This window comes from Arachis ipaensis, chromosome B9 (assembly GCF_059453495.1).
Source record: "Arachis ipaensis isolate K30076 ecotype BB chromosome B9, ASM5945349v1, whole genome shotgun sequence".
NCBI lineage: Eukaryota > Viridiplantae > Streptophyta > Magnoliopsida > Fabales > Fabaceae > Arachis > Arachis ipaensis.
The window spans coordinates 123,767,810-123,789,194 of record NC_142444.1 but is presented as its reverse complement, the minus strand read 5'-3'; the positions used below and the strand labels follow the sequence as shown (position 1 = coordinate 123,789,194).

Here is a 21,385-nt window from a genome sequence, read left to right as displayed (position 1 = left end):
AGCTCCTCAGGTGGAGCCACATGAAAATTGCCATGAAGCTGGCAAGTTGAACATTTTTGCATATAGTGAATAATATTTTTTTGTAGAGCAGACTAATAAAACCCAACTCATACTAATTCTGGCATAGATTTCTTCCAACACTTCTTCACTTTTAGAGGTTGGAACATACTTGAGCAATGGAATGGAGATCCTTCTTCTATATAAGGTTCCTCATACTAATGTGTATTACTGTGCTTGTCAAACGAGTTTTATAGCTTCTTTTTAAGCAGAGGGGAGGATGTTGAACCAGAGGCACTCCAGAAAAAGATTCATCCAACTCATGTCCAACCCTGTTACCGTGAGTACTGCTGCATCCGACTTGCTGGCGATAGAAGGGACCTGGAGGTTTTCTTGTGTTAGAATTTTGTTATCCCCTCCTAGCTTCGTGCTTGTAAGTTTTGAGAAGGTATCAACTCGGGCCTTTTCTTCCCTCGTAATGTGTTGTATCTTAGATTCTTGAAACTCGAATAATATGTCTAGAGATTTTTTTCAGATACTGCTTTATATTGACATCGTTTGCTTGATAATCTCCCTTGATTTGTGATGTGGCAACTTGTGAAACGATGAGAATGAGCACCTTAGTTGCTCCGGCATTTTGAGCAAGTCGTAACCTTGATAACACTGTCTCATACTCTACTTGGTTATTTGATGCTTTGAAAATAAACTTCAGAGACAAGTCTATTAGTGTACCCTCTTCAGTTTCCCATATCACTCCAGTTGTGCTGTTGACTTTATTGGATGACTCGTCTACACAGATCTTCTACCTCGTAAAACCGTCTTCGGGTTCTTGTCTCAAATACTTTGCAATGAAGTCAGAAAGGTGCTAGGACTTTGTAGCCATTCTAGGCTCATACTTGAGGTTAAACTCGAACAATTCCACTGTCAATTGCAATATTTGCCCAATTACATTGGTTTTTTACAAGATATTCTTCATGGGCGGGTTAGTTTGGAATCAGATCATGTGGGCTTGGAAATAGATTCTCAATCTTCTAGGTGCTAACACCAGTGCGTAGACCATCTCTTTAATCTTTTGATAGTTGAGTTCAGACCTTTGAAGTTCTTTACTTGTGAAGTAAATCGATCGTTGTTCTCCATTTTTTTCTTGGATAAGAGCTATTGCTACATCTTTATCTATTACTAGATCACAAGCTCCTCTCTTACCCTTAGTTTTGTTAGAATTTAAGGTTGGCACATATATTCTTTAAACTCCTGGAACGATCTTTTGCAATCATTTGTCCATCTATAATTAGGATTCTTCCATAACAAGGAGAATAGTCGTAATGATTTGAGGTTCGAGTCTATAAGAAATCGAAAAAGGGCTACTAGGCTTTCATTCAACTAATGTAACTCCTTGATACAAGTCAAACTTGACATATTTAGAATGGCTAAATATTTGTTTGGGTTTGCTTCTCTCGCTTTGTGTTAGCATAAATCCTAGGAACTTTTCTACTCCTACAATAAATGCACACTTCTCTCGATGAAGGATAAAAACCAATAACCTGAGGCAACATCTACTAGGGCATCGATGCTAGGTAGTGGATAAAGATTTTTGGAGCACCCTTTGTTCAAGTTGGTATAGTCGACATACATCTTCCACTTTTCTTCTTTTTCTTTACTAGCATTACATTGGCCAGCCATAGTGGATACTTTACTTCTCTTATAAACCCTAATTCAGGTGAAAATTTGACTTGTTCTTCCACTATCTGAGCTCTTTCCTCACTCAATTTCCTCCTCCTTTGTTGTACATGTTTAGAGCCAGGGTAAATAGCTTGCATGTGACATATCAACTTTGGTGATATGACAGGCATGTCTGTGACTTTCCAGGCAAAGAGATCTAAATTTTTCTGAAAAATTAGATAAGTCTAGACTTGAATTCTTTGTATAATTCTGCTCTAATACTAGTGGTTTGGTTAAGATCTCATCTAATTTGCACTTCATCAAGTTTTTTCTCTGGCTGAGGTTGGAAGGATTCTTTTTTTCAGGGACTTTCGATCTCCAATGTGGAAACAAACACTCTTGCCTTTGTTTCCTTGAAATAGAAACTTTCATTATAATATCTTCTTCCAAGGGCTTGATCTCCATCGACCGTTATGATTCCTTCCTTGTTGGAAAAAATTCATAACAAGTGTGGTGTAGAGATTATGACTATTAACCGATATAGTGTACCTCATCCAGGGAGTGTGTTGTAAGCTGAGGGGATGTCGACTACTATTTAGTTGATTTTTATGTTGTTATTCCTCAGACAAAAGTTGTGTACAAGATGATGAATTCGAAAGGATGAATGAGAGTTTTATCAAATCCAAATAGAGTGTCTGGGTATGCTCTCAGATCATTTGCTTCTAATATGAGTTTATCGAATGCCTCCTTATAGAGGATGTTGGTCAAACTACTTTGATCAACCAAAGTTCCATATAGGTTGGCATTGGCTAGAACCATCGTGATTACCACTGGTCATCATGACCACGTAACACACCCCGGGCATCCTCTTTAGTGAAGGTAATTTCAGGTAAGAAGAGGTATTGCTTTCCTGCTCTGACCTGATATACTTCTTTGAAATTCCTTTTTTGACAGGTTTTTCAAATGCCTCCTGCCCTGAATCCTCCTACAATCAGATGGATAAGCCGTTTTGGGGTTCTTCTTAGTTCATTAGAATCTTCTATTTTTTTTCTTTTGTGGTCCTCCCTAGGTTTCCTACATTTTCTATCCATTCCAGGTATTTATCGAGCTTACCTGATAAACCGCTATTTTATGATTTATTTTCTATTGAATTCAGTGGATTTTGCCAATTATTCTCACACTTATCCATATAAATTGCATGCTTTTAAGTTTCCATCCTAATTTTGTGCTATAATTGAAAACATGCTTCTTTGGTCTTAAAATTGTCATTTGTAATATTCTCTTATTACCATTCCATGCCGTGATATGTCTGTTAAGTATTTTCAGGTTTTATAGGGCAGAAATGGCTTAGAGAATGGAAAGGAAGCATGCCAAAGTGGAAGGAATACAAGAAATTGAGAATTTGAGAAGCTGGATCCGATGCGCAGGCATGGACAACGCGAACGCGTGACTAGTGCAGTAGACAAATGACGCGCACGTGTGGATGACGCGTACGCGTGGCTAGATCATTATCTATCGATACGTACGCGTGGTTGACACGTACGCATGACAAGCGTCACGTGCCTCAGTTACGAGAAAAAGCTGGGGACGATTTCTGGGCTGCTTTTGACCCAGTTTCAGGCCCGAAAATGTAGAATAGAGAACTAATCATTCATTCAATTTTTCATTCATTCATTCGCATTTTTTTAGGTTTTAGATGGAGGATTCTAGGGAAAGAGGCTCTCTCCTCTCTCTAGGTTTTAGGGTTTTTTTTAGTTTTATTTCTTCTCAAATTCAGATTTCCATCTTGCTTTAATTTGTTTCTCTTCTACCTTTTATTATTCTAGCATCTTAGTTTATCTTTTCTTGTTGATTTCTCTGTTTTTCCAATTTAGTTTATGAACTCTTCTTGTTAGATTTAATTCTCTTTTAATGCAATTTGAAGCTTTTCATGTTTATGGCTTCTTTCTTTAATTGTTGGTTATTGATTCCTTGCAATTGTTAGTCTTAGATTTTACTATCTGTTATTAATTTTCTATGCTTTTATTTTGTGCCCTCCAAGTGTTTGATGAAATGCTTGGTTGGATTTTAAATTAGATTTTTGTGTCTTGGCTTGGGTTGATGATTTGGAGATTCTTGAATTGTCAAAGTCTCTTGTTGATTGATAATTGAAGATTGCCGGTTAGCTTGAACTTCACTAAATCTAGTCTCTCACTATAAGTTGACTAGGACTTGTAGACTCAAGTTGATTGTATGCACTTGACTTTCCTCCTTTGGTTAGAGGTTAACTAAGTGAAGGCAATTTACATTTACCATCACAATTGACGATGACAATGAGAATAGGAATTCCAATTCTCTTTCCTTGCTAAGAGCTTTCTTAGTTATTAGTATATTTTCTTACCATCTTACTTTCTTGTGTTTTATTTCAAAATCCCAAAAAAAAAAAGTACATCATAACCAATAATAAATTACACTTTCCTGTAAATTGTAATTCCTTTAGAGATGACCCAAGGTTTAAATACTTTGGTTAATTTTATTGGATTTGCTTAAGTGACAAATAAATTAAACGTTGACCGAGGATTGCTTATCGGTTTAGAGCTATACTTGCAACGCTATTTTTGTGAAAATCTTTATTGACAATTTTCCTCCGTCAAGTTTTTGGCACCGTTGTCGGGGAATTGCAAATGTGTGCCTTGTTATTGGTTATATGTTAATATTGTGAATATCTTGATTTTTGGTGTGTTTGTTAGTTTTTGCTAGTGGTGCACGAAATCGTGATCGTTCATTCCTTAGTAACGGCGCTAAAAACTTAATACGTACGTTCATAATTTTAGTTCTTCTTCACAATTTCGATACAACTAACCAACAAGTGCACTGGGTCGTCCAAGTAATAAACCTTACGTGAGTAAGGGCGATCCCACGGAGATTGTCGGCTTGAAGCAAGCTATGGTCACCTTGTAAATCTAAGTCAGGCGAGTTCAATTGGTTATGGATATTTAATAATTAAAATCTAAATAAAACATAAACTAGGATAGAGATACTTATGTAATTCATTGGTGAGAATTTTAGATAAGCGTATAGAGATGCTTTCGTTCCTCTGAACCTCTGCTTTCCTGCTGTCTTCATCCAACCATTCCTACTCCCTTCCATGGCAAGCTTTATGTAGGGCATCACCGTTGTCAATGGCTACATCCCATCCTCTCTGTGAAAATGGTCCAATGCACTGTCACTGCATGGCTAATCATTTGTCCGTTCTCGATCATACTGGAATAGGATTTACTATCCTTTTGCGTCTGTCACTACGCCCAGCACTCGCGAGTCTCGTCACAGCCATCCCTTCCTAGATCCTACTCGAAATACCACAGACAAGGTTTAGACTTTCCGGATCTCAAGAATGGCCATCCATGGGTTCTAACTTATACCACGAAGATTCTAATATCTCAGACTCGGTCCTCTGTATTAGATATCTAAGAGATACTCATTCTAGCTTGTTTACATGTAGAACGGAAGTGTTTGTCAGGCACGCGTTCATAAGTGAGAATGATGATGAGCGTCACATAATCATCACATTCATCATGTTCTTGGGTGTGAATGGATATCTTAGAATAGGAATAAGCTTGAATTGAATAGAAAAATAGTAGTACTTTGCATTAATTCATGAGAAACAGTAGAGCTCCACACCTTAATCTATTGTGTGTAGAAACTCTACCGTTGAAAATATATAAGTGATAATGGAGTTCATTGGTCTCGGCCCCAGAGGGGGAACCAGAAGAACCAACCTCTGAATACACTAGTAAAAAGTCTTATTTAAACTAAACTAGTTACTAGGGTTTACAGAAATGAGTAAATGATGCAGAAATCCACTTTCGGGGCCAACTTGGTGTGTGCTTGAGCTGAGCATTGAGCTTTACACGTGTAGAGGCATCTATTGGAGTTGAACGCCAGTTTATAACCTGTTTCTGGCGTTTAACTCCACTTTGCAACCTGTTTCTGGTGTTTAACTCCAGAATGCAGCATGGAATTGGCGTTCAACGCCAATTTGCGTCATCTAAACTCGGGAAAAGTATGGACTATTATATATTGCTGGAAAGCCCTGAATGTCTACTTTCCAACGCAATTGAGAGCACGCCATTTGGAGTTCTGTAGCTCCAGAAAATACACTGAGTGCAGGGAGGTCAGAATCCAACAGTATCTGAAGTCCTTCTTCAAGCTCTGAATCTGATTTTTGTTCAAGTCCCTCAATTTCAGCCAGAAAATACCTGAAATCACAGAAAAAGACACAAAATCATAGTAAAGTCTAGAAATGTGAATTTTGATTAAAAACTAACAAAAATATACTAAAAACTAACTAAATCATACTGAAAGCTATGTAAAAACAATGCCAAAAAGCGTATAAATTATCCGCTCATCACAACACTAAACTTAAATTGTTGCTTGTCCCCAAGCAACTAAAATCAAATAGGATAAAAAGAAGAGAAAATACTATAAATTCCAAAATATCAATGAAACTTAGCTCCAATCAGATGAGCGGGACTTGTAGCTTTTTGCCTCTTGAATAGTTTTGGCATCTCACTTTATCCATTGAAGTTTAGAATGATTGGCATCTATAGGAACTCAGAGTTCAGATAGTGTTATTGATTCTCCTAGTTCAGTATGTTGATTCTTGAACACAGTTACTTTATGAGTCTTGGCCGTGGCCCTAAGCACTTTGTTTTCCAGTATTACCACCGGATACATAAATGCCACAGACACATAATTGGGTGAACCTTTTCAGATTGTGACTCAGCTTTGCTGAAGTCCCCAATTAGAGGTGTCCAGGGTTCTTAAGCACACTCTTATTTTTGCTTTGGACCTCGACTTTAACCGCTCAGTCTCAAGTTTTCACTTGACACCTACACGCCACAAGCACATGGTTAGGGACAGCTTGGTTTAGCTGCTTAGGCCAGGATTTAATTCCTTTAGGCCCTCCTATCCACTTATGCTCAAAGCCTTGGATCCTTTTTATTACCCTTGCCTTTTGGTTTTAAGGGCTATTGGCTTTTTGCTCTTGCCTTTTGGTTTTAAGAGCTTTTGGCTTTTTCTGCTTGCTTTTTCTTTTTCTTTCTCTTTTTTTTTCGCTATTTTTTTTCTGCAAGCTTTGTTTTTCACTGCTTTTTCTTGCTTCAAGAATCATTTTTATGATTTTTCAGATTATCAAATAACATGTCTCCTTTTCATCATTCTTTCAAGAGCCAACATATTTAACATTCATAAACATCAACTTCAAAAGACATATGCACTGTTCAAGCATTCATTCAGAAAATAAAAAGTATTGTCACCACATCAAAATAATTAAACTAGTTTCAAGGATGAATTCGAAACCATGTAGTTCTTGTTCTTTTGTAATTAAAACATTTTTCATTCAAGAGAGGTGATGGATTCATATTCATAACTTTAAGGCATAGACACTTAGACACTAATGATCATGTAATAAAGACACAAATATAAATAAACATAAAGCCCAAAAATCGAAAAACAGTAAAATAAATAGACAAGGAGATTAAGGAATGAGTCCACCTTAGGGAGGGTGGCGTCTTTCTCTTCTTGAAGAACCAATGGTGCTCTTGAGCTCCTCTATGTCTCTTCCTTGCCTTTCTTGCTCCTCCCTTATAGCTCTTTGATCTTCTCTAATTTCATGGAGGATGATGGAGTGCTCTTGGTGCTCCATCCTTAGTTGTCCCATGTTGGAACTTAATTCTCCTAGGGAGGTGTTGATTTGCTCCCAATAGTTCTGTGGAGGGAAGTGCATCCCTTGAGGCATCTCAGGGATTTCATGGTGAGGAATTTCCTCATGCTCATGTTGAGGTCCATGATCTCTTGTTTGCTCCATCCTTTTCTTAGTGATGGGCTTATCCTCTTCAATGAGGATGTCTCCCTCTATGTCAATTCCAGCTGAATTGCAGAGGTGGCATATGAGGTGAGGAAAGGCTAACCTTGCAACAGTAGATGACTTGTCAGCCACCTTGTAGAGTTCTTGAGGTATAATCTCATGAACTTCTACTTCCTCCCCAATCATGATACTATGGATCATGATGGCCCGGTCTATAGTAACTTCAGACCGGTTGCTAGTAGGAATGATTGAGCGTTGAATAAACTCTAGCCATCCCCTAGCCACTGGTTTGAGGTCATGCCTTCTCAGTTGAACCGGCTTGCCTCTTGAGTCAATTTTCCATTGAGCTCCTTCCTCACATATGTCTATGAGGACTTGGTCCAACCTTTTATCAAAGTTGACCCTTCTTGTGTAGGGGCGTGCGTTCTCTTCCATCATTGGCAAGTTGAACGCCAGCCTTACATTTTCTGGACTGAAATCTAAGTATTTCCCCCGAACCATGGTAATCCAATGCTTTGGATTCGGGTTCACACTTTGATCATGGTTTCTAGTGATCCATGCGTTTGCATAGAACTCTTGAACCATTAGGATCCCGACTTGTTGAATGGGGTTGGTGAGAACTTCCCAACCTCTTCTTTGGATCTCAAGTCAGATCTCCGGATACTCATTCTTTTTGAGCTTGAAAGGAACCTCAGGAATCACTTTCTTCTTGGCCACAACTTCATAGAAGTGATCTTGATGGACCTTTGAGATGAATCTCTCCATCTCCCATGGCTCAGAGGTGGAAGCAATTGCCTTCCCTTTCCTCTTTCTAGAGATTTCTCTGGCCTTAGGTGCCATAAATGGTTATGAAAAAACAAAAAACTATGCTTTTACCACACCAAACTTAAAATGCTTGCTCGTCCCCGAGCAAAAGAAGAAAGAAAAATAGTAGAAGAAGAAGAAAATGGAGGAGAGGGAGAGAGATGTGGTTTCGGCCAAGGGGAAGAGGAGAGGATTGTGTTGTGTGAAAATGAAGAAAAAATGAGGGGTTTATATAGGAGTGGGGGGAGGGTTAAGTTTTGGCCATTAGGGTTGGGTTTGGGAGGGAAAATATTTTGAATTTGAAGGTAGGTGGGGTTTTTGGAGAAGAGAAGATAGATGTGAGTGTTGAGGGGGTGATGGGAAAGAGTGATGGAGGTGATTGGTGAAGGGTATTTGGGGAAGAGAGTTATGAAAAGGTGTGAAGAGGAGAGAAGAAAATGTGGGGATCCTGTGGGGTCCACAGATCCTGAGGTGTTAAGGATTTTTCATCCCTGCACCTTTCAAACATGTAAAATGCCCTATACATGCAATCCTGGCGTTTAACGCCAGACTGCTGCCTGTTTCTGGCGTTAAACGCCCAATTGTTGCTTGTTTTTGGCATTTAACGTCAGGTAGATGCTTGGTTCTGGCGTTAAACGCCAGTTTGGTACTTTGTTTCTGGCATTAAACGCCAGACAGATGCTTGTTTCTGGCGTTTAAACGCCAGACTGCTCTCCTCCAAGGTGTGCTATTTTTCATTCTATTTCTCATTCTGTTTTTGATTTTTCAGTAGTTTTTGTGACTCCACATGATCATCAACCTAATAAAACACGAAATAACAAAGGGAAAATAAAATAGATATAATTAAATAACATTGGGTTGCCTCCCAACAAGCGCTTCTTTAATGTCAATAGCTTGACAGTGAGCTTTCATGGAGCCTCACAGATAATCAGAGCAAGGTTGGAACCTCCCAACACCAAACTTAGAGTTTGTATGTGGGGGTTCAACACCAAACTTAGAGTTTGGTTGTGGCCTCCCATACCAAACTTAGAGTTTGACTGTGGGGGTTTTGGTTGACTCTGCAGTGAGAGAAGCTTTTCATGCTTCCTCTCCATAGTTACAGAGGGAGATCCTTGAGTTTCAAACACAAGGTTGTCCTCATTAAGTTGAAGGATCAATTCTCCTCTGTCCATATCAATCACAGCTCTTGCTGTGTGGTGCACGAAATTATGATCATCAATAATGGCACCAATAGAATTGGAGCTCTCAAACGTGAATCACACTTTGTCACAATTCCGCACAACTAACCAGCAAGTGCACTGGGTTGTCCAAGTAATAAACCTTATGCGAGTAAGGGTCGATCCCACGGAGACTGTCGGCTTGAAGCAAGCTATGGTCACCTTGTAAATCTCAGTCAGGCGAATTCAGATGGTGATGGAGAATTGATAATTAAAAGATGAATAAAACATAAAATAAAGATAGAGATAGAGATACTTATGTAATTCTTTGGTTGGAATTTCAGATAAGCGTATGAAGATGCTTTGTTCCTTCTGAACCTCTGCTTTCCTATTACCTTCTTCCAATCATTCATACTCCTTTCCATGGCAAGTTTTATGTTGGGCATCACCGTTGTCAATGGCTACTTCCCGTTCTCTCAGTGAAAATGTTCTACGCACGCTGTCACCGCACGGCTAATCATCTGTCGATTCTCGATCATGTAGGAATAGGATCCATTGATCCTTTTGCGTCTGCACACGCCCAACAATCGCGATTTTGAAGCTCGTCACAGTCATCCCTTCCCAGATCCTACTCGGAATACCACAGACAAGGTTTAGACTTTCCGGATCTCAAGAATGACTGCCAATAATTCTAGCCTATACCACAAAGGTTCCAATTTTAGATTAGAAACCCAAGAGATACGCATTCAAGCCACTGCTAGTAGAACAGAGGTGGTTGTCAGGCATATGTTCATAGGTGAGAATGAGGATGAGTGTCACGGATCATCACATTCATCAAGTTGAAGAACGAATGAATATCTTAGAGAAGAAGTAGGCGTGAATTGAATAGAAAAACAGTAGTACTTTGCATTAATTCATGAAGAACAGCAGAGCTCCACACCTTAATCTATTGTGTGTAGAAACTCCACCATTGAAAATACAAAAGTAATAAAGGTGTTCATTGGCTTCGGCCCCAGAAGGGAAACCAGAAGAACCAAGATGAAAATACAATAGTAAAAGGTCCTATTTATAGAGAACTAGTAGCCTAGGGTTTACAGAAATAAGTAATTGATGCAGAAATCTTCTTCCGGGCCCACTTGGTGTGTGCTTGGGCTGAGCATTGAAGCTTTCACATGTAGAGACTTTTCTTGGAGTTAAACGCCAGCTTTTGTGCCAGTTTGGGCGTTTAACTCCAGCTTTTGTGCCAGTTCCGGCGTTAAACGCCAGAATTCTTGAGCTGACTTGGAACGCCTGTTTGGGCCATCAAATATTGGGCAAAGTATGGACTATTATATATTGCTGGAAATACCAGAATGTCTACTTTCCAACACAATTGAGAGCGCACCAATTAGGCATCTGTAGCTCCAGAAAATCCACTTTGAGTGCAGGGAGGTCAGAATCCAACAGCATCTGCAGTCCTTTTTCAGCCTCTGAATCAGATTTTTGCTCAGGTCCCTCAATTTCAGCTAGAAAATACATGAAATCACAGAAAAATACACAAACTCATAGTAAAGTCCAGAAATGTGATTTTTAAATAAAAATATAATAAAAACTAACTAAAATATACTAAAAACATACTAAAAACAATGCCAAAAATCGTATAAATTATCCGCTCATCACAAAACCAAACTTAATTTGTTGCTTGTCCCCAAGCAACTGAAAATCAAATAGGATAAAAAGAAGAGAATATACAATGAATTCCAAAAATATCTATGAAGATCAGTATTAATTAGATGAGCGGGGCTTTTACCTTTTTGCTTCTGAACAGTTTTGGCATCTCACTTTATCCTTTGAAGTTCAGAATGATTGGCATCTATAGGAACTCAGAATTCAGATAGTGTTATTGATTCTCCTAGTTAAGTATGTTGATTCTTGAACACAGCTACTTTATGAGTCTTGGCCGTGACCCTAAGCATTTTGTTTTCCAGTATTACCACCGGATACATAAATGCCACAGACACATAACTGTGTGAACCTTTTCAGATTGTGACTCAGCTTTGCTAGAGTCCCCAATTAGAGGTGTCCAAAGCTCTTGAGCACACTCTTTTTGCTTTTGGACCACGACTTTAACCGCTCAGTCTCAAGTTTTCACTTGACACCTTCACGCCACAAGCACATGGTTAGGGACAGCTTGGTTTAGCCGTTTAGGCCAGGATTTTATTCCTGTGGGCCCTCCTATCCACTGATACTCAAAGCCTTGGATCCTTTTTATCACCCTTGCCTTTTGGTTTAAAGGGGTATTGGCTTTTTCTGCTTGCTTTTCTTCTTCTTTTTTTTTTTCGCATATATCCTTTTTTTTTCTGCAAGCTTTTCACTGCTTTTTCTTGCTTCAAGAATCAATTTTATGATTTTTCAGATTATCAAATAACATTTCTCCTTTTCCATCATTCTTTCAAGAGCCAAAAATTTTAACATTCATGAACAATAAAATTCAAAAATATGCACTGTTCAAGCATTCATTCAGAAAAACAATAGTATTGCCACCACATCAAAGTAACTAAACTGTTATAAAATTCGAAATTCATGCACTTCTTTTTCTTTTTCAATTAAAAACATTTTTCATTTAAGAAAGGTGATGGATTTATTTTCATTGCTTTAAGGCATAGATACTTAGACACTAGTGATCATGTAATAAAGACACAAACATAAATAAACATAAAGCATAAAAATTCGAGAAACAGAAAATAAAGAACAAGGAGATTAAAGAACGGGTCCACCTTAGTGATGGCGGCTTGTTCTTCCTCTTGAAGATCTTATGGAGTGCTTGAGCTTCTCAATGTCTCTTCCTTGCCTTTGTTGCTCCTCTCTCATAGTTCTTTGGTCTTCTCTAATTTCATGGAGGAGGATGAAATGCTCTTGGTGCTCCACCCTTAGTTGTCCCATGTTGGAACTTAATTCTCCTAGGGGGTGTTGATTTGCTCCCAATAGTTTTGTGGAGGAAAATGCATCCCTTGAGGCATCTCAGGGATTTCATGATGAGGAGTTTTCTCATGCTCTTGTCCATGAGTGGGATCTCTTGTTTGCTCCATCCTTTTCTTAGTGATGGGCTTGAGGTCATGCCTTCTTAGTTGAACCTGCTTCCCTTTTGAAAGGAATCTCAGGGATCACCTTTTTCTTGGCCACAACTTCATAGAAATGGTCTTGATGCACCCTTGAGATGAATCTTTCCATCTCTCATGACTCGAAGGTGGAAGCTTTTGCCTTCCCTTTCCTCTTTCTAGAGGTTTTTCCGGCCTTTGGTGCCATAAATGGTTATAGAAAAATAAAAAGTTTTAGCTTTTACCACACCAAACTTAGAAGGTTTGCTCGTCCCCGAGCAAAAGAAGAAAGAAGAGAGTAGAAGAAGAAGAAATAGAGGAGATGGAGGGGGTTTTGTGTTTCGGCCAAGGGGGGTAGGTAGTGTTTAGGTTGTATGAAAATGAAGGAGTGAAGATGGATTTATATAGGAGTGGAGAGGGGGGTATGGTTCGGCCATTATGGGTGGGTTTGGGTGAGAAAGTGGTTTGAATTTGAATGGTGAGGTAGGTGGGGTTTTATGACGGATGGATGGGAGTGATGAAGAGAATGGTGGGATTTGATAGGTGAGGGATTTTTGGGGAAGAGGTATTGAGGTGATTGGTGAATGAGTGAAGAAGAGAGAGATATGAGGTAGGTGGGGATCCTGTGGGGTCCACAGATCCTTGGGTGTCAAGGATTTCTCATCCCTGCACCATGTGGCGTGCAAAACGCCCCTTGCTGCCAATCCTGGCATTAAACGCCAGGTTGCTGCCCATTTCTGGCGTTTAACGCCAGCTTCTTGCCCATTCCTGGCGTTAAACACCAGTCTGGTGCCCATTTCTGGCGTTAAATGCCCAGAATGGTGCCAGACTGGGCGTTTAACGCCCATTCTGCTACCCTTACTGGCGTTTAAACGCCAGTAAGTTTCTCTTCCAGGGTGTTCTATTTTTCATTCTGTTTTTCTTTCTGTTTTTGCTTTTTCAATTGTTTTTGTGACTTCACATGATCATCAACCTACAGAAAACATAAAATAACAAAAGAAAATAGAAATTTAACATAGATAATTAAAGATTGGGTTTCCTCCCAACAAGCGCTTCTTTAATGTCAATAGCTTGACAGTAGCTCTCATGGAGCCTTACAGATGTTCAGAGCAATGTTGGAACCTCCCAACACCAAACTTAGATTTTGAATGTGGGGGTTCAACACCAAACTTAGAGTTTGACTGTGGGGGCTCTGTTTGACTCTGTATTGAGAGAAGCTCTTCATGCTTCCTCTCCATGGTTACAGAGGGATACCCTTGAGCTTTAAACACAAGGGAGTCTTCATTCACTTGAATGATCAATTCTCCTCTGGTAACATCAATCACAGCTTTTGCTGTGGCTAGGAAGGGTCTACCAAGGATGATAGATTCATCCATACACTTTCCAGTCTCTAGGATTATGAAATCAGCAGGGATGTAATGGCCTTCAACCTTTACCAAGACATCCTCTACAAGTCCATAAGCCTGTTTCTTTGAATTGTCTGCCATCTCCAGTGAGACTCTTTCAGCTTGTACCTCAATGATCCCTAGCTTCTCCATTACACAGAGATGCATGAGGTTTATGCTTGACCCTAGGTCACATAGAGCCTTCTCAAAGGTCATGGTGCCTATGGTACAAAGTATTGAGAACTTTCCAGGATCTTGTCTCTTCAGAGGTAATTTCTGCCTAGTCAAGTCATCCAGTTCTTTGATGAGCAATGGAGTTTCATCCTCCCAAGTCTCAGTACCAAACAACTTGACATTTAGCTTCATGATTGCTCCAAAGTACTTAGCAACTTGCTCTTCAGTAACATCTTCATCTTCTTCAGAGGAAGAATACTCATCAGAGCTCATGAATGGCAAAAGTAAATTCAATAGAATCTCCATGGTCTCTGTGTGAGCCTCAGATTCTCATGGTTCCTCATTAGGGAACTCCATGAAGGTCAGTGGACATCCATTGAGGTTTTCCTCAGTGGAGATCACTGCCTCTTCCTCCTCTCCAGGTTCGGCCATGTGAGACATGTTTATGGCCTTGCACTCTCTTTTTGGATTTTCTTTTGTATTGCTTGGAGAGTACTAGGAGGGAGTTCAGTAATTTTTTTACTCAGCTAACCCACCTGTGCCTCCAAATTTCTAATGGAGGACCTTGTTTCAGTCATGAAACTTTGAGTGGTTTTGGTTAGATCAGAGACAATGGTTGCTAAGTCAGAGTGGCTTTGCTTAGAATTCTCTGTCTGTTGCTGAGAAGATGATGGAAAAGGCTTGCTATTGCTAAACCTGTTTCTTCCATCATTATTGTTATTGAAAACTTGTTAAGGTCTCTGTTGATCCTTCCATGAGAGATTTGGATGATTTCTCCATGAAGGATTATAGGTGTTTCCATAGGGTTCTCCCATGTAATTCACCTCTTCCATTGCTGGGTTCTCAGGATCATAAGCTTCTTCTTCAGAGGAAGCTTCCTTAGTACTGCCTGTTGCTGCTTGCATTCCAGACAGACTCTGAGAAATCATATTGGCTTGTTGGGTCAATATTTTATTCTGAGCCAATATGGCATTCAGAGTATCCATCTCAAGAACTCCTTTCTTCTGATTTGTCCCATTATTCACAGGATTCCTTTCAGAAGTGTACATGAATTGGTTATTTGCAACCATTTCAATGAGTTCCTGAGCCTCTGCAGGCGTCTTCTTCAGATGAAGAGATCCTCCAACAGAGCTATCCAATGACATCTTGGATAGTTCAGACAGACCATCATAGAAGATACCTATGATGCTCCATTCAGATAGCATGTCAGAAGGATACCTTCTGATCAATTGCTTGTATCTTTCCCAAGCTTCATAGAGGGATTCACCTTCCTTTTGTCTGAAGGTTTGGACTTCCACTCTAAGCTTGCTCAATTTTTGAGGTGGAAAGAACTTTGCCAAGAAGGCATTAACTAGCTTTTCCCAAGAGTTTAGGCTTTCTTTAGGTTGTGAATCCAACCATGTCCTAGCTCTATCTCTTACAGCAAAAGGGAAGAGCATAAGTCTATAGACTTCAGGGTCAACCCCATTGGTCTTGACAGTGTCATAGATTTGCAAGAATTCAGCTAAGAACTAATGAGGATCTTCCAATAGAAGTCCATGAAACTTGCAATTCTGTTGCATTAGAGAAACTAATTGAGGCTTAAGCTCAAAGTTGTTTGCTCCAATGGCAGGGATTGAGATGCTTCTCCCATAGAAGTCGGGAGTAGGTGCAGTAAAGTCACCAAGCACCTTCCTTGCATTGTTGGCATTGTTGTTTTCGGCTGCCATTGTTTCTTCTTCCTTGAAAAGCTCTGTCAGGCCCTCTAGAGAGAATTGTGCTTTAGCTTCTCTTAGCTTTCTCTTCAAGGTCCTTTCAGGTTCAGGATCAGCTTGAACAAGTATGCCTTTAAGAGAAGAGAACAAAAAAGTAGGGAATCCTCTATGTCACAGTGTAGAGATTCCTTGAGGTGTCAGAGGAAAAGAAGAATAGAAGGAGGAGGTAGATAGAAGAGAATTCGAACTTATCAAGAGGGATAGAGTTCGAATTGCACCTTGAGGGATAGTGTTAGTCCCTTAAATAGAAGGATGTGAGAAGAGGGGAAGAAATTTTCAAAATTAAAGTAAAAGATTTTTAAAATAATAAAAAGAAATTTGAAAATTTGATTGAGATTTTTGAAAACGAAGATTGGGAAAGAGATTAAGTGATTTTTGAAAAAGATTTTGAAATTAGAAATTAAAAAGATATGATTGAAAATAAATTTTGAAAAAGATGTGATTGAAAAGATATGATTGAGAATATATGATTGAAAATCAAATTAAAAATAAGAAAGTTTTAAAATTAAAGTTGATTACTTGACTAACAAGAAATTAAAAGATATGATTCTAGAATTAAAATTTGATCCTTTCTTAATAGGCAAGTAATAACTTGAAAATTTTTAAATTAAATCATGAATTGTAGCAAGGATTTTTGAAAATAGTAATAAATAAAAAAATTGAAAAGAAATTGATTTTGAAAAGATATGATTGAAAAGATATGATTTGAAAAAGATTTGATTTTGAAAAATTATGAAGATTTGAAAAAAATTTGAATTAAAAACAAAATCTTCCCTCTTGTGTCATCCTGGCGTTAAACGCCCAGAATGGCATCCATTCTGGCGTTTAACGCCCAAAATCCTACCTTTTTGGGCGTTAAATGCCCAGCCAGGTACCCTGGCTGGCGTTTAAACGCCAGTTTTCCTTCTTCACTGGGTGTTTTGAACGCCCAGCTTTTTCTGTTTGATTCCTCTACTGAGTGTTCTGAATCTTCAATTCTCTGTATTATTGACTTGAAAAGACATAGTTTTGAAAATTTTTTGAATTTTTCAATGATGAGAAACAATCAAAATACAACTAATCTTAGGAAACTCAAATCAAACAAACAATGCATGCAGGACACCAAACTTAAAAATTTTCATATAAGAGACACTAACAAATTGAGAATGCATATGAGAAACAACAAAACACACAAAACAAGAGAATTTAAAGATCAGAGCAATGAAATCATCAAGAACAACTTGAAGATTAATGAAGAACATAATGCATGTAATTTTCGAAAATTATGGGTATGCAATTGACACCAAACTTAAAATTAGACACTAGACTCAAACAAGAAACATAAAACATTTTTTATTTTTAAAATTTTTTTGTGATTTTTCGAAAATTGAGTGGAAAAGAAAATAAAGGGATTCAAAATTTTTAATAAGAATTCCAGGAATCATTGCAATGCTAGTCTAAGGCTCTGGTCCAGGAATTAGACATGGCTTACTAGCCAGCCAAGCTTTCAAAGAAAGCTCCGGTCTAAAACACTAGACATGGCCAATGGCCAGCCAAGCTTTAGCAGATCATTACTAACAACAGCAAAATTGATAGAAATCAACAAGCTCTTGTGATGATAAGTTGAAACCTCGGTCCAATAAGATTGGACATGGCTTTACAGCCAGCCAGACTTCAACAGATCATCTTGAAACTCTAGAATTCATTCTTAAAAACTCTGAAGAACAAAATAAATTTTTTTTTGAATTTTTCGAAAATAAAAATAAAGTAAAATTACCTAATCTAAGCAACAAGATGAACCGTCAGTTGTCCAAACTCGAACAATCCCCAGCAACAGCGCCAAAAACTTGGTGCACGAAATTGTGGTCATCAATAATGGCGCCAATAGAATTGGAGCTCTCAAACGTGAATCACACTTTGTCACAATTCCGCACAACTAACCAGCAAGTGCACTGGGTCGTCCAAGTAATAAACCTTATGCGAGTAAGGGTCGATCCCACGGAGACTGTCGGCTTCAAGCAAGCTATGGTCACCTTGTAAATCTCAGTCAGGCGAATTCAGATGGTGATGGAGAATTGATAATTAAAAGATAAATAAAACATAAAATAAAGATAGAGATAGAGATACTTAAGTAATTCTTTGGTTGGAATTTCAGATAAGCGTATGAAGATGCTTTGTTCCTCCTGAACCTCTGCTTTCCTATTGTCTTCTTCCAATCATTCATACTCATTTCCATGGCAAGCTTTATGTTGGGTATCACCGTTGTCAATGGCTACTTCCCGTCCTCTCAGTGCAAATGTTCTACACACGCTGTCACCGCATTGTTAATCATCTGTCGGTTCTCGATCATGTTGGAATAGGATCCATTGATCCTTTTGCGTCTGTCACACGCCCAACAATCGCGAGTTTGAAGCTCGTCACATTCATCCCTTCCCAGATCCTACTCGAAATACCACAGACAAGGTTTAGACTTTCCGGATCTCAAGAATGACCGCTAATAATTCTAGCCTATACCACGAAGGTTCCAATCTTAGATTAGAAACCCAAGAGATATGCATTCAAGCCACTGCTAGTAGAACAGAGGTGGTTGTCAGGCACATGTTCATAGGTGAGAATTATGATGAGTGTCATGGATCATCACATTCATCAAGTTGAAGAACGAATGAATATCTTAGAGAAGAAGTAGGCGTGAATTGAATAGAAAAACAGTAGTACTTTGCATTAATTCATGAAGAACAACAGAGCTCCACACCTTAATCTATGGTGTGTAGAAACTCCACCGTTAAAAATACAAAATTAATAAAGGTGTTCATTGGCTTCGGCCTCAGAGGGGGGAACCAGAAGAACCAAGATGAAAATACAATAGTAAAAGGTCCTATTTATAGAGAACTAGTAGCCTAGGGTTTACAGAAATAAGTAATTAATGCAGAAATCTTTTTTCGGGCCCACTTGGTGTGTGCTTGGGCTGAGCATTGAAGCTTTCACATGTAGAGACTTTTCTTGGAGTTAAACGCCAGCTTTTGTGCCAGTTTGGGCGTTTAACTCCAGCTTTTGTGCCAGTTCCGGCGTTAAACGCCAGAATTCTTGAGCTGACTTGGAACGCCTGTTTGGTCCATCAAATCTTGGGAAAAGTATGAACTATTATATATTGCTGGAAATCCCAGGATGTCTACTTTCCAACACAATTGAGAGCGCACCAATTGGACTTCTGTAGCTCCAGAAAATCCACTTTGAGTGCAGAGAGGTTAGAATCCAACAGCATCTGCAGTCCTTTTTCAGCCTCTGAATCAGATTTTTGCTCAGATCCCTCAATTTCAGGCAGAAAATACCTGAAATCACAGAAAAATACACAAACTCATAGTAAAGTCCAGAAATGTGATTTTTAAATAAAAACTAATAAAAACATAATAAAAACTAACTAAAATATACTAAAAACATACTAAAAACAATGCCAAAAAGCGTATAAATTATCCGCTCATCACTGTGGCTAGAAAGGTCTTCCAAGGATGATGGATTCATCCTTATCCTTCCCAGTCTCTAGGATTATGAAATCAGCAGGGATGTAAAGGCCTTCAACCTTTACCAACACGTCCTCTACTTGTCCATAAGCCTGTTTTCTGGAGTTGTCTGCCATCTCTAATGAGATTCTGACAGCTTGCACCTCAAAGATTCCCACTTTCTCCATTACAAAGAGTGGCATGAGGTTTATCCCTGATCCAAGGTCACATAGAGCCTTCTCAAATGTCATGGTGCCTATGGTACAAGGTATTAAGAACTTTCCAGGATCCTGTTTCTTCTGAAGCAATGTCAGTTGATCCAGATCACTCAGTTCATTGATGAGCAAGGGAGGTTCATCTTCCCAAGTCTCATTACCAAATAATTTGGCATTCAGCTTCATGATTGCACAAGGTACTTGGCAACTTGCTCTTCAGTAACATCCTCATTCTCTTCAGAAGAAGAATACTCATCAGAGCTCATGAAGGGCATAAGGAGGTTCAATGGAATCTCTATGGTCTCTAGATGAGCCTCAGATTCCTTTGGATCCTCAAAGGAGAACTCCTTGTTGATCACTGAACATCCCAGGAGGTCTTCCTCACTGGGATTCACGTCCTCTCCCTCCCTTGTAGGTTCGGCCATGATGGTTAATTCAATGGCCTTGCACTCTTTTTTTGGATTCTCTTCTGTATTACTTGGGAGAGTACTAGGAGGGATTTCAGTGACTCTTTTACTCAGCTGGCCCACTTGTGCCTCCAAATTCCTAATGGAGGACCTTGTTTCATTCATGAAACTCACAGTGGCCTTAGATAGATCAGAGACTATATTTGCTAAGCTAGCTGGATTCTGCTCAGAATTCTCTGTCTGTTGCTGAGTGGATGATGGAAAAGGTTTGCTATTGCTAAACCTGTTTCTTCCACCATTATTAAAGCCTTGTTGAGGCTTTTGTTGATCCTTTCATGAGAAATTTGGATGATTTCTCCATAAGGGATTATAGGTGTTTCCATAGGGTTCACCCATGTAATTCACCTCTGCTATTGCAGGGTTCTCAGGATCATAAGCTTCTTCTTCAGAAGATGCCTCTTTAATACTGTTGGATGATTCCTTCAATCCATTTAGACTCTGAGAGATCATATTGACTTGCTGAGTCAATATTTTGTTCTGAGCCAATATGGCATTCAGAGCATCAATTTCAAGAACTCCCTTCCTCTGAGGCGTCCCATTACTTACAGGATTCCTCTCAGAAGTGTACATAAACTGGTTATTAGAAACCATGTCAATGAGTTCTTGAGCTTCTGTAGTTGTTTTCTTTAGGTGAATGGATCCACCTGCAGAATGGTCCAGTGACATCTTTGATAGCTCAGACAGACCATCATAGAATATATCCAGGATGGTCCATTCTGAAAGCATGTCAGAAGGACACTTTTTGGTCAGTTCCTTGTAACTCTCCCAAGCTTCATAGAGGGACTCACCTTCTTTTTGTTTGAAGGTTTGAACATCCACTCTAAGCTTACTAAGCTTTTGAGGAGGAAAGAACTTGGCTAAGAAAGCCGTGACCAGCTTATCCCAAGAGTTCAGGCTATCTTTAGGTTGAGAGTCCAACCATATTCTAGCTCTGTCTCTTACAGCAAATGGGAAAAGCATGAGCCTGTAGACCTTGGGATCGACCCCATTGGTCTTAACAGTATCACAGATCTGCAAGAATTCAGTTAAGAACTAAAAAGGATCTTCAGACGGAAGTCCATGAAACTTGCAGTTCTGTTGCATCAGAGAAACTAGTTGAGGTTTAAGCTCAAAATTGTTTGCTCCAATGGCAGGGATGGAGATGCTTCTTCCATGTAAGTTGGTGCAGTAAAGTCACCAAGCATCTTCTTTACATTGTTATTATTTTCAGCCATGTCTTCTTTTTCAAGATTCTCTGTAAGGTTTTCTCTGGATTGTTGTATTTTAGCTTCTCTTAGTTTCTTCTTCAGAGTCCTTTCAGGTTTAGGGTCTGCTTCAACAAGAATGTTCTTGTCCTTGCTCCTGCTCATATGAAAAAGAAGGGAACAGAAAA

The 21,385-nt window shown here is 39.1% G+C and overlaps 1 non-coding gene across 1 annotated transcript; it reads left to right on the top strand.

Annotated features, from left to right (window-relative positions):
- Positions 1 to 20,733: 20,733 nt before the first annotated feature.
- On the top strand, positions 20,734 to 20,841 carry LOC148546187 (small nucleolar RNA R71). The gene has a single exon (XR_015901839.1). It is a non-coding gene; the product is annotated as a small nucleolar RNA R71 (small nucleolar RNA).
- The last annotated feature ends 544 nt before the right edge of the window (positions 20,842 to 21,385 follow it).